A 12,076-nucleotide genomic window follows, 5' to 3' on the forward strand; every position below is an offset into this window, starting at 1 on the left:
AGCTGGGACTACAGGTGCCCGCCACCACACCCAGCTAATTTTTTGTATTTTTAGTAGAGATGAGGTTTCACCGTGTTAGCCAGGATGGTCTCAATCTCCTGACCTTGTGATCCGCCCGCCTCGGCCTCCCAAAGTGCTGGGATTACAGGCGTGAGCCACTGCGCCCGGCCTGTTCAATAGAACTTCTTGCGGTAAGCTCTGGATCTGTGCTGTTCCATAAGGTAGCCACTAACCTCACATGGCTATTGTACACTAATAAGGTTGCTAGTACAGCTGAGGAACTGAACTTTTTATTTTATTTAATTTTAATTAATTTAAATTTAAGCCTAACTACATGTGGGTACTGGTGCTTTATTGACAATACTAGTCTAGAACAAGGTTTAAATACGATAAACCTTATAATTCAGAATAATTAATGAAAGGTACATATTTCAGGATGTTTTTAAAGCAAAGTTCTATTTCTAAGTCAGCTTTTAGAAATGTATACTATTGTGAATTACTGTGTTAAAGACATTTTAGAAAACATGTTTTTTCTTGAAATTATCAAATATTTACTTTAAAATTATAACCTATTTCTATACAGATTAAGCAAGATTTCCAGATTTGTTTGTCACAAATTTGAGAGGTAGTATCCCAGTTGATAAAGGTGATGCAAAAAATTGATAAAGGTTTGTTTCACTAATTTTTTTTTTCTGCTGTAAGATCCCAGCGTTGCTGCCAGAAGATGTCTTACAACTGTTGCTCAGATTTAGACCTAAAGGTTTTTTGTTTTGATTTCTTGCACTTAAGGGGTGAACTATGACTAATGAATATCTCAAAGAGGTAGGTAGGGTAAAAGCAAACACGTTGTAGAAAAAGCAATCAGGTTTTCAAGGAAAATTAATTGTTCTTTCTGCCATAAGAAATTAAATCTGTATTTGCCATATAAGCATATATATTACTAATGTAAATTTACCTTTAGAAATATGTTCCTTTTTCACCATCCCCACTCAGTGAATGATACCAGTATGTTTCTCAGTGAGGGCTTCCTTTTTTTGATTTTTCATCAGACTCGAATTCCTGCTGGGAAGTCGGCTGAAACTAAGGAAATGCAGCTCACCACTGAAACCCACAAGAAATCAGAGTTTTTCAAAGCTGTAAGGTAAGCTTAATAGCAACCCAGTTGGTATTAATTTTAGTATTTATCTACCCGATCAACCTACCTGTAGCCTCGAGTTATTTTTTTAAGTAGAACTGATAGTTTTACCAGCTTCGAAAATTACTGATTTCTTGTGGTGAGATATTTTTACATGGTAAGCTGCATTTTCCAGGCCTTAAACCTAGTAATTATATTGTCAAGACAATGGCCTCTGTATCTAGATTTTTTTTGCTCTATACCTTAAGTGCATGTTAAGTATAAGTGAATGTAAATAAATAAGCACACGTATATGTTCATATACATACGTATGTGAATATCTGGGGGGAAGAGGATGCCTGTCCTAATTTTACTCTCCTAGACGTGGGATTTTGGACATTGGGGTAAGTGAGAAGGGATGGAAGTAGATGGAATTCTAAAACAGAATTATTAGTATTTTAAACCTCAAACTATCAGATTGATAGTTTGTACCATTAGGTACAGATTTTTCTGCAGACAAAAGTAGCAAAAGAATTAATCATTTGTCTTTCTCCTTCCAGAGATGCAAAACTTGTGGAAGTGTTAAAATGATTGTAGGGTGAAGAAGAGTAAATTTTTAAGAAAAATTAAAAGGGGCCAGGCACAGTGGCTCACACTTGTAATCCCAGCACTCTGGGAGGCCAAGGTGGGTGGACCACCTGAGGTCAGGAGTTTGAGACCAGCCTAACCAATATGGTGGAATCCCGTCTCTACTAAAAATACCCAAAAAAAAAAAAAAAAAAATTAGCCGGGTGTGGTGGCATATGCCTATAATCTCAGCTTCTGGGGAGGCTGAGGCAGGAGAATCACTTCAATCCAGGAGGCGGAGGTTGCAGTGAGCCAAAATTGTGCCACTGCACTCCAGCTTGGGGGACAGATGGAGACTGTCTCAAAAAAAAAAAAGAAAAAAAAATTAAAAGGCATGTAATACTTAAAAAATCTCTTTTAGACCAGGTACAGTGGCTCACGCCTATAATGCCAACACTTTGGAAAGACAAGGTGAGAGGATCACTTGAGGTTAGGAGTTCGAGACGAGCATAGGCAACATAGCAAGACCCTGTCTCTATAAGAAATAAAAAAAATTAGTGCTCATGCCTGTAGTCCCAGCTCCTTGGGGGACTCAGGTGGTAGGATTGCATGAGTCCAGGAGGTCAAGGATGCAGTGAGCTGTGATCATGTCTCTGCACTCCATCTTGGGTGACAGAGTGAGACCGTGTCTGTCTCTCAAAAAAAAAGTCTCTTACGCAGTTGGCTTGTTAGTTTAGGATATAAAATTATGTCATGGGCTACTTGGTTTCTCCAAAAGGTTTCATGTTTTACATCTTTCTCTAATACATGGCAGTGTGTACTTAATACTTTTGGGAAACATCTCAATGCCTTTCCTAATTATTATGCAAGTTCTATACATACAGAAAAAGAGAATACAGGTAAGCATAGGTTTTTTTTTTTTTTTTTTTTTTTTTTTTGAGACAGAGTCTCGCTCTGTCGCCCAGGCTGGAGTGCAGTGGCGCAATCTCGGCTCACTGCAAGCTCCGCCTCCCGGGTTCAAGCCATTCTCCTGCCTCAGCCTCCCGAGTAGCTGGGACTACAGGCGCCCACCACCACGCCCGGCTAATTTTTTATATTTTTTTTTTAGTAGAGACGGGGTTTCACTGTGTTAGCCAGGATGGTCTCAATCTGACCTCATGATCCGCCCGCCTCGGCCTCCCAAAGTGCTGGGATTACAGGCGTGAGCCACCGCGCCTGGCCAGATTTTTTTTTTTTTTTAATTACTAATAATCCCACAACTCAGAGAAGGCCACTGTTGAGATTTTGGTATATGTTTCTTTTTAGTCTTATTTCTTATATAGGTGTGCGTGTAAGTGTACATGTGTACACACTCTTTGTATATTGTTCTATTATTTCCTTAAATTCTTAGAAGTGAAATTACTGAGGCCGGGCGTGGTGGCTCACACCTGTAATCCCAGCACTTTGGGAGGCCGAGGCAGGTGGATCACGAGGTCAGGAGTTCGAGACCAGCCTGGCCAACATAGTGAAACCCCGTCTCTACTAAAAATATAAAAATAAGCCAGGCTTGGTGGCGGGTGTCTGTAATCCCAGCTACTCGGGAGGCTGAGGCAGGAGAATCACTTGAACCCGGGAGGCAGAGGTTGCAGTGAGCTGAGATCGCGCCATTGCAGTCCAGCTTGGGCAACAGAGTGGGACTTCATCTCAAAAAAACAAACAAACAAAAAAAAAACAAGTGAAATTACTCAGCCAGTTCCTCTGAATTCTTGGGAGCTATTTTTCCTAGATTTTTCTTTGCCATACCTACGTATCCAAGTTTCCTGAAGCATCAGTAGCTTGGAAAATATTTAGCAGGATGACACGGGAAATAAAGAAATTCTGTTCTGGCTGTGCTACTGCTAGGTTCTAGTGATTTTCAAAACTTGTCCTTTCCTTAAAGAAATCTGAGCACTGTAGACCATTTCTGCTTTTTATGACAGTGCCATCTCTGTGCTAAGGACTGTATCTGTAGAGATGGAAAATGTTGGTCAGTCTCTTTGATTACTACTGTGTCTCACACTTGACACTCAGACATGAAAATGTTTCCATGTAGGAAGGCAAGTGGCGTTCTGAACTGTGAGTCTACTTTTTTTTTTTTTTTTTGAGACGGAGTTTCGCTCTTGTCGCCCAGGCTGGAGTGCAATGACACAATCTCTGCTCACTGCAACCTCTGCCTCCCGGGTTAAAGCAGTTCTCCTGCCACAGCCTCCCAAGTAGCTGGGATTATAGGCGCCTGCTACCACATTCGGCTAATTTTTGTATTTTTAGTAGAAATGGGGTTTCACCACGTTGGCCAGGCTAGTCTCGAACTCCTGACCTCAGGTGATCCACCCGCCTCAGCCTCCCAAAGTGCTGGGATTACAGGTGTGAGCCACCGCACCCAGCGAGTCTACTTTTTATATTATCCGTACAAGAAAGATGCTTCCATGGTTCCCTGATTATTGCCAAAGGAGTAATGTTGTCATTAGCAGGACAGCAAGACATTCATCTCAAAAAAAAAAACACTGAAACATATCAGAGAATGAATGGGAAGAATCAGTGGGATGCCTAATGAAACATTATTTCTAAAATTTTTACATTCTTAAACAAAATTAGTTTTAGAATATGTGGTATAGTTTGGAGTGCTAGCTTTAAAAAGGGCTACTCAGGGAGTTGGGCTTGTCAGAATAACTTGTATGACATATGTAGAACCACTCATGGTTGTTGTTTTTTTCTTTTTTTTTTTTTTGAGACAGAGTCTCACTCTGTTGCCCAGGCTGGAGTGCAGTGGTGTGATCCAGCTCACTGCAACCTCTGCCTCCCAGATTCAAGCTATTCTCATGCCTCAGCCTCCCGAGTAGCTGGGACTACACGTGTGTGCCACCACGCCTGGCTAATTTTTGTATTTTTAGTAGAGACGGGGTTTCACCATATTGGTCAGGCTGCTCTTGAACTCCTGACCTCGTGATCTGCCCTCCTTGGCCCCTCAAAGTGCTGGGATTACATGCATGAGCCACCATGCCCGGCCCACTTCTTGATTTTCAACTACAGCAGCAAACAGATTTTTGGGGAGATAATAAGAATGCAACTGTGTGGCATAAAATATAAGACAATGCTTTCACCATTTACCGTTTCATCTCTATTGTAAACTATAATGGCAGAAGCCAGGTGTGGTGGCTCACGCCTGTGATCCCAGCACTTTGGGAGGCCTGGGCAACATAATGAGACCTTATCTCTACAAAAAAGCAAGCAAAATTAGCTGAGTGTGGTGACACTTGCCTGTAGTCCTAGCTACGCCTATAATTCTAGCACTTTGGGAAGCTGAGGTAGGAGAATTGCTTGAGCCTGGGAAGTCAAGGCTGCAGTCAGCTGAGATTGTGCCACTCTACTTCAGCCTAGGCAACAGAGCAAGACCCTGTCTCAAAAATAAAATAAAATAGAAATAAAATAAATAAATGGCAGAGACAATACAGTTACAGTCAATATAATATTTAAAATGATGAAAAGATTGATTCTAGAATGGGTTATAGATAATAATTCCCAAATCTTTTTCCCTTAAGAGTTTCAAAATCAGCTGCCCATCTTTCAGTGATAGTTTAATTGTAGCTGTCTCTTGACCAAGGGATGCATTTTATTTTTAAAACTTGTTAAATATGGTTGATTTTAATAATATCTAAAAGACAAATATATTATTTTGGTGGTGGTAAGATTTTTATACTATTTAAAAGATTAAAATGATGCTTGATAACAAGTTTGGAGAGTTAGGAAGAAAAATAAAAAATAAATAAAATGATGCTTGAGACCAGGAGGTCAAGGCTGTAGTGAGCCATGATTGCGCCACTGCACTCCAGTATAAATAAAATAAAAAATGAAATAAATAAAATGATGCTTGAGCCCAGGAGGTCAAGGCCGTACTGAGCCATGATTGCCCCACTGCACTCTAGCCTGGGTGACAGAGTGTTACCCTATCTCAGAAGAATTTAAAAAGTAAAATGTGTCAAATAACAGAAATTGGAAGTGGTTTGAACCTGCCTAGACTGTTGGGTAAGCTTTTTCAAAATATACATATGTGCTAGGACTGTATAAAGAGCTGTTGAATGAGAATCTCAAAGGGAGGGCTTAGAACATGTGTTTTTGTTTCTGTTTTTTTGAGACAGGGTCTCACTCTGTTTCCAAGGTTGGAGTACAGTGCCGAGATCACGGCTCACTAGAGTCTTGACCTCCTGGGGTCAAACAATCTTCCTGTCTCAGCCTCCTGAATAGCTGGGACTACAGGCATGCACCATCATGCCCAACTAATTTTTGTATTTTTTATAGAGATCGGGTCTCACTGTGCTGCCCAGGCTGGTCTTGAACTCCTGGACTCAAGCAATTCTACCACCTTGGCCCCCCAAAGTGCTGGAATTATAGGCATGAGCCACCATACCCAGCCGGAACATGTGTTTTGAAGAGCCCCCCCGGGCGTTTCTCACATACACCACTAACCTAGTGGGTACTCATTTTAGCTAGGTGCATGAGATGCCTGATGACTTAAGGGGACAAGCCAAATCTGTGGCCACTGGCCATGTTTTAAAGCAGAGAATGTGCCTTCCCCATGCCTCTGTAATCTCATCCCCAGTCACTCAGTCCTTAAATTCATTCACATCTTTATCATCACCACCACCATCAAATGAGTGATGACGTTACATTTATCTAACCATTTCAACACTTTTTTAATAGCGTATGCCTGATAGAATAGTAGACTAAAAGTTTTGTATCCTACAGGTTTTAAATTTAAGTTGAAGGTCTACTTTTTCTATAAGTACTTCACCATGAAGCCCACCTGTTTTTATAAAGTAATATATTTTCTTTTCTTACCCCAATGTACCTGTGTAATTTTATTTGTTTTTGTTTTTGTTTTGAGATAGGGTCTTGGCTCTGTCTCCCAGGCTGAACTGCAGTGGCACGATCATATCTCACTGCAGTCTCGACCTCCCAAGCGATCCTCCCGCCTCAGTTTCCCAAGTAGCTAGGACTACAGGCATTAGCCACCATGCCTGGCTAATTTTTTGAATTTTTGTAGAGGTGGGATCTCACTGTGTTGCCCAGGCTTACTTATATAATTTTTTTAAATCACTGTATTCATAGTGATTATGTTTCCTCTTGTCTTCATCTCCTGATTCAATTTTAATGCAGAGTAAATAATGTAGTCTCTATGTAAATAAATTTATAGATGAATAAAACTGTTTTTTACTTACATGTCTAGTATATATTGACAGACCATTTCAGGATGCCATTATACCAATAATCTATAAACTGCCATCTAGTGAAGAATTATAGAGGATTTCCCTGTTTGCTTGTTTTTAAGCCCTAGGGAGAAATAGAAAATCTTGAAATATAATAAAGTTTTCATGTAGTGTAAATACTAGAAAACTAAAAATAAATGACTTGGCTAGGCACGGTGTCTCACACCTATAATCCCAGCACTTTGGGTGGCCAAGGTGGGCCGACTGCTTGAGGCATGGAGTTTGAGAACAGCCTGGCCAACATAGTGAAACTCCATCTCTACTAAAAAAAAAAAAAAAAAAAAAAATTAGCCGGGCATGGTGGCGCATGCCTGTAATCCCAGCTACTCAGGAGACTGAGGCATGAGAATCACTTGAACCCAGGAGGCAGAGGTTGCAGTGACCTAAGATCGTGCTGCTGTGCTCCAGCCTAGGCAACAGAGCAAGACTCTGTCTCAAAAAATAAATAAATAAATGACATTTGTATTTCTCTTTTTTACCTTTGTGTGTAGTCCTCATCAACACTGAGAAACTCTCTGAGGTAAAGACAATCAAGAATCAGCCCTAGACAAGAATCAGCAGCTACCTGATTAATAATGAAAAGTTTCTGAATGGTCAATGGAAACTCATTTCCTAACATGTGAAAAAGCCAAAGACTTCCAGCTCTTCTGTATAAATAATTATTTTGGGCCGGGCGCGGTGGCTCACGCTTGTAATCCCAGCACTTTGGGAGGCCGAGGCGGGCGGATCACGAGGTCAGGAGATCGAGACCACGGTGAAACCCTGTCTCTACTAAAAATACAAAAAATTAGCCGGGCGTGGTGGCGGGCGCCTGTAGTCCCAGCTACTTGGAGAGGCTGAGGCAGGAGAATGGCGTGAACCCAGGAGGCGGAGCTTGCAGTGAGCCGAGATCGCGCCACTGCACTCCAGCCTGGGCGACAGAGCGAGACTCCGTCTCAAAAAACAAAACAAAAAATAATAATAATAATTATTATTATTATTTTGATCTCATTTGTTGTCATAATAGTGGTTGTCCATGTAAATTTTACTCTTCTAAGATCCTGCCTGGCTTTGGATTACCAGGATGACAACCAGTTCAAGTGTAAATTTTTTATTTTGGTAATAATTATAGCTAATACTTATGTAGTGCTAAGTGTTATGTTTTAAGTGTTTTATGAATTTATATAGTCCACCTAACAACTTTGCGAAGTCAGTGCTATTGTTATTTCCATTTTACATGAGGAAACTGAGGCACAGAGAAGTTTGGTAGCTCTTTCCAAGTCACTCAGTGAATTGCTAAGCCAGGATTCCAACTCACAAAAACCTAACTCAGAATCCACACTTTTCAACCACAAGACCCTGCATAATACCTATGCCAAAAAATACTATCTGGTAATATTTTTTAAAGTATTTTCTTGTTACATTTTTTATAAAGAAGGCATCCAACTGAGAGAAGTCTTAGTATAAAAGTTATTTCAAGTTTGGAGAGCATTATGCTTTTTTTAAATAAGGTAAAATTTATATGCAGCGAATTTCACAGATCTTATATATGCAGTTCAGTGAGCTTTAACAAAGGTAACCTACAGCTCAGTCAAGATATAGAACATTTCCATCGTCCTGGAAAGTTCCCTCATGCTCCTCCAGTCAGTCTCCACCTTCATAGGCAGCCACTCTTTTGGTTTCTGTCATCATAGACTATTTTGCCTTTTCTTGACTTCATGTAAGTAGAATCATACAGAATCATAATTATGTATGTAGCCTTTCTGTTTGTTTAGTTTTGCTCAATATACACAAATCTATTTAGAGTATTTTTTTACTCGGTCATTGCATTTTTTCTGAGAGGCCTGTTTTACATTATAAAGGAAACACTAGCTTTTTCTTTCACCCTATTGTCCAACTGCACTGTAATAGTTTATTAATTACTTCCTTATATGCTGTGAAAATTACCTAATATTAAGCAGACTTCTTTTCAAAATCAGACCATGTTAAAATTCTAATCTAGTTAGTTTCAGGAAATAATTAAAAATACATACCTAGATTGTAGCAAAGACCTGTATCATTTCATCCATTTTCAGTCTTTGTTATATCTTCCTTTCTGGGTGTTTTGTGTAGCTGGTAAAATATGAAGAACATTACTGCTTTTCTCTTCGAGAGGCACGATCCTAAGTGTCCTGGAAGAGCTTTCCTTCTTGGCTGCAGAATCTCGGAACTGATAGTGAGACTTTGCAGAGTCCAGCTTCCAATATCTAGGCTTTTGATTGGCTCAATAAACTTGTTAGAAGAGCCTTTCCATCTTAAGTGGTTCCACATCATAAAATGCTGACTTTGTTTTTTAATTCTTTACAGTTTTACCAAGTTGCCAGAGGATCTGTTGAGATACAGTTTTATCAGAAGAAATTCAGGCCAGATTGACTATAAAGTTGAGTTCTGTGATCAAAGGCCATAACACCTTCCAAGTTTACTCCTAGGGTTTAAAGGTCATTGCTTTAATACATTTTTTTTTCCTCCTTCACATGAAAAGGTTTCTTTTTTCTTGAGTAAATTTTTTGTTTCTGGGTACAGTGGCCCACGCCTGTAATCCCAGCATTTTGGGAGGCCGAGGCCAGTGGATCACCTGAGGTCAGGAGTTCAAGACCAGCCTGACCAACCTGGTGAAACCCCTTCTCTACTAAAAATACAAAATTAGCCGGGTGTGGTGGCACATTCCTGTAATCCCAGCTACTTGGGAGGCTGGGGCAGGAGAATCGCTTGAACCCAGGAGGCGGAGGTTGCAGTGAGCCAAGATTGTGCCATTGCACTCCAGCCTGGGCAACAAGAGCAAAGCTCTATCTAAAAAAAAAAAAAAAATTTGTTGTGATGGAGAGTGCTTTGTTGCATTGAGATTTTAGAAGTTTAGAAGCATTTACTTAATGATCACTCAATAGTGTTGATAATTAATAGGTTTGGGAAAATATAGCCAGTGTTTTAAATATTTCTCATGTAGTCAATTGTATGAAATTGGATTCAGCAAACATAGGAATACTTTGAAGGGTATAAAAGATGGTTTTTTGGATCCTGCTTTGATTTCCAAATAATTTTCTTGTTTTAGAAGTAACTTCCTGATATGTGTTAATGTATACTGTTATTAATGAAAATGAGAGGTAACACATGGGTTGAAGTTATTAAAATTATGGATTTTTTCTGAAATTAAAAAAAAAGAGTTGATTTTTAAATTTCTTTCTTTTTTTTTTTTGGAGACCGAGTCTTACTCTGTCGCCCAGGCCAGAATGTAGTGGTGCAATCTCAGCTCACTGCAACCTCTGCCTCCTGAGTTCAAGCAATTCTCCTGCCTCAGCCTCCACAGTAGCTGGGACTACAAGTGTGTGCCACCATACCTGGCTAATTTTTTGTATTTTTAGTAGAGACAGGGTTTCATCGTGTTGGCCAGACCGGCCTTGAACTCCTGACCTCAGGTGATCTGCCTGCCTCAGCCTCTCAAAAGTGCTAGGATTATAGGTGTGAGCCACTGCACCCAGCCGATTTTTTAATTTCTTTTTATTTTATGGACTATAGCTGTGAAATAGCCAAAAGCAAAGTTCAGGAAAGGAAGAAAATAAAAAGATGAAAAAAAGGAAAGTTCAGATAGTTCATCAGTTATAACCAGCCTCTGCTTTTGTAAGAGTATTTACTACTTGAGTAAATTAGGAAATTTTCAATGTTGAGTAGCAGTGGCAGACTTAACATGAATAATTATCAAGGAAATAAATAGCTCTAGTACAAAGTTCAGTATTCTGCCTAAGAAACCTAGGAGACTCTTAGGCAGCTCAATCTTGAAAGAAAAAAATGTGATATGATCTCTTCTTGGCCCCATTTTGTTGCTTCAGCTGCTTCACATTGGCCCATAAGGCCCCAACTTATCTCTCTCTCTTATTTCTTGCCAACTTCATCAACAAAAACATAAATTTGTTTCTATTGTAGATGTCTGAAAAGTTAAATAAAAATATTTTATTAATGGAATACAAGTTACAGAATTTGCTGGTGAGATAAACTATATATAGGTAAAACAATTAGATCCTGGGCCACGGGACATGGGTCATACCTGGAAACCCAACACTTTGGGAGGCCGAGGCAGGCAGATTGCTTGAGGCCAGGATTTCAAGACCAGCCTGGGCAACATGGTGAAACCCCGTCTCTACTAAAAATACAAAAATTAGGCCAAGCACGGTGGCTCATGCCTGTAATCCCAGCACTTTGGGAGGACTAGGCGGGCAGATCATTTGAGGTCAGGAGTTCGAAACCAGCCTGGCCAACATGGTGAAATCTTGTCTCTACTGAAAATACAAAAATTATCCAGGTCGTGTGGTGCACACCTGTAATACTAGCTATTCGAGAGGCTAAGGCAGGAGAATTGCTTGAACCAGGAAGTTGGAAGGTGCAGTGAGGTGAGATCTCACCGCTGCACTCCAGCGTGGGTGACAGAGCAAGACTCTTTCTCAAAAAATAATAGCAATAAATAAATAAAAATACAAAAATAGTTAGGCCTGGTGGCTCATGTGTATAATCCCAGCTATTTGGGTAGCTGAGGTACAAGAATCACTTGAACCCAGAAGGTAGAGTTTCAATGAGCCAGGATCGTGCCACTGCTCTCCAGCCTGGGTGACAGAGCAGGACTCTGTCTCCAAAAAAAAAAAAACAAAAACAAAAAACAAATCTAAGGTAATCATATACTGAACATGAGTACTAAGGAAATTCAAAGATCTTTGACCAAGCAGTTTTTCTTCTGGGACTATCCCCATAATAATTAAAGCACCAGTACATGGGACATAAAAGTACTAAGATATTTATTACAGCACAAAAAGCTGAAAGCAGTTTGAATTCCTACAGTATAGAAATGGCTGAATAAGTTATGGTCTATTCACCCCAAGAAATGTCATGGAGGCATCAAGCAGAATGAATTGAAGCTATACCAAACGACTTGAAGGATAAGAATTCCACGACATGTTGTTCTGTTGAAAAAGGAAGATACCAAAAAGAGTGTGTAGTGTCCCATTTTGTAAAACAGTAGTGATCCAGAAAGCCCCAAATGCATGTATGTATGATTATGTGAGAGTTGAGAAAACTCAGAAAAGATACATACTAGATTACAAACCTGGGC

General features: G+C 39.9%; 1 protein-coding gene across 8 annotated transcripts in view; it reads left to right on the top strand.

Annotated features, from left to right (window-relative positions):
• Nucleotides 1-12,076, top strand: part of XPNPEP3 (X-prolyl aminopeptidase 3) — a 73,558-nt gene that overhangs the window by 13,098 nt on the left and 48,384 nt on the right. Inside the window, exons 1-3 of one of the 8 annotated variants that reach the window (XM_058431901.1) lie at nt 181-191; nt 1,050-1,141; nt 9,289-9,419. The exons of 5 other annotated variants lie outside the window; for them this stretch is intronic. The gene's annotated coding sequence lies outside the window, so the exon portion shown is untranslated. Of the gene's footprint in view, nt 1-180; nt 192-1,049; nt 1,142-9,288; nt 9,420-12,076 lie in introns of those variants that run through there. 2 more of the 8 variants (XM_058431899.1, XM_058431898.1) reach the window with 2 other exon arrangements.

This window comes from Hylobates moloch, unplaced genomic scaffold, assembly GCF_009828535.3.
Source record: "Hylobates moloch isolate HMO894 unplaced genomic scaffold, HMol_V3 SCAFFOLD_19, whole genome shotgun sequence".
NCBI classification, from domain to species: Eukaryota; Metazoa; Chordata; class Mammalia; order Primates; family Hylobatidae; genus Hylobates; species Hylobates moloch.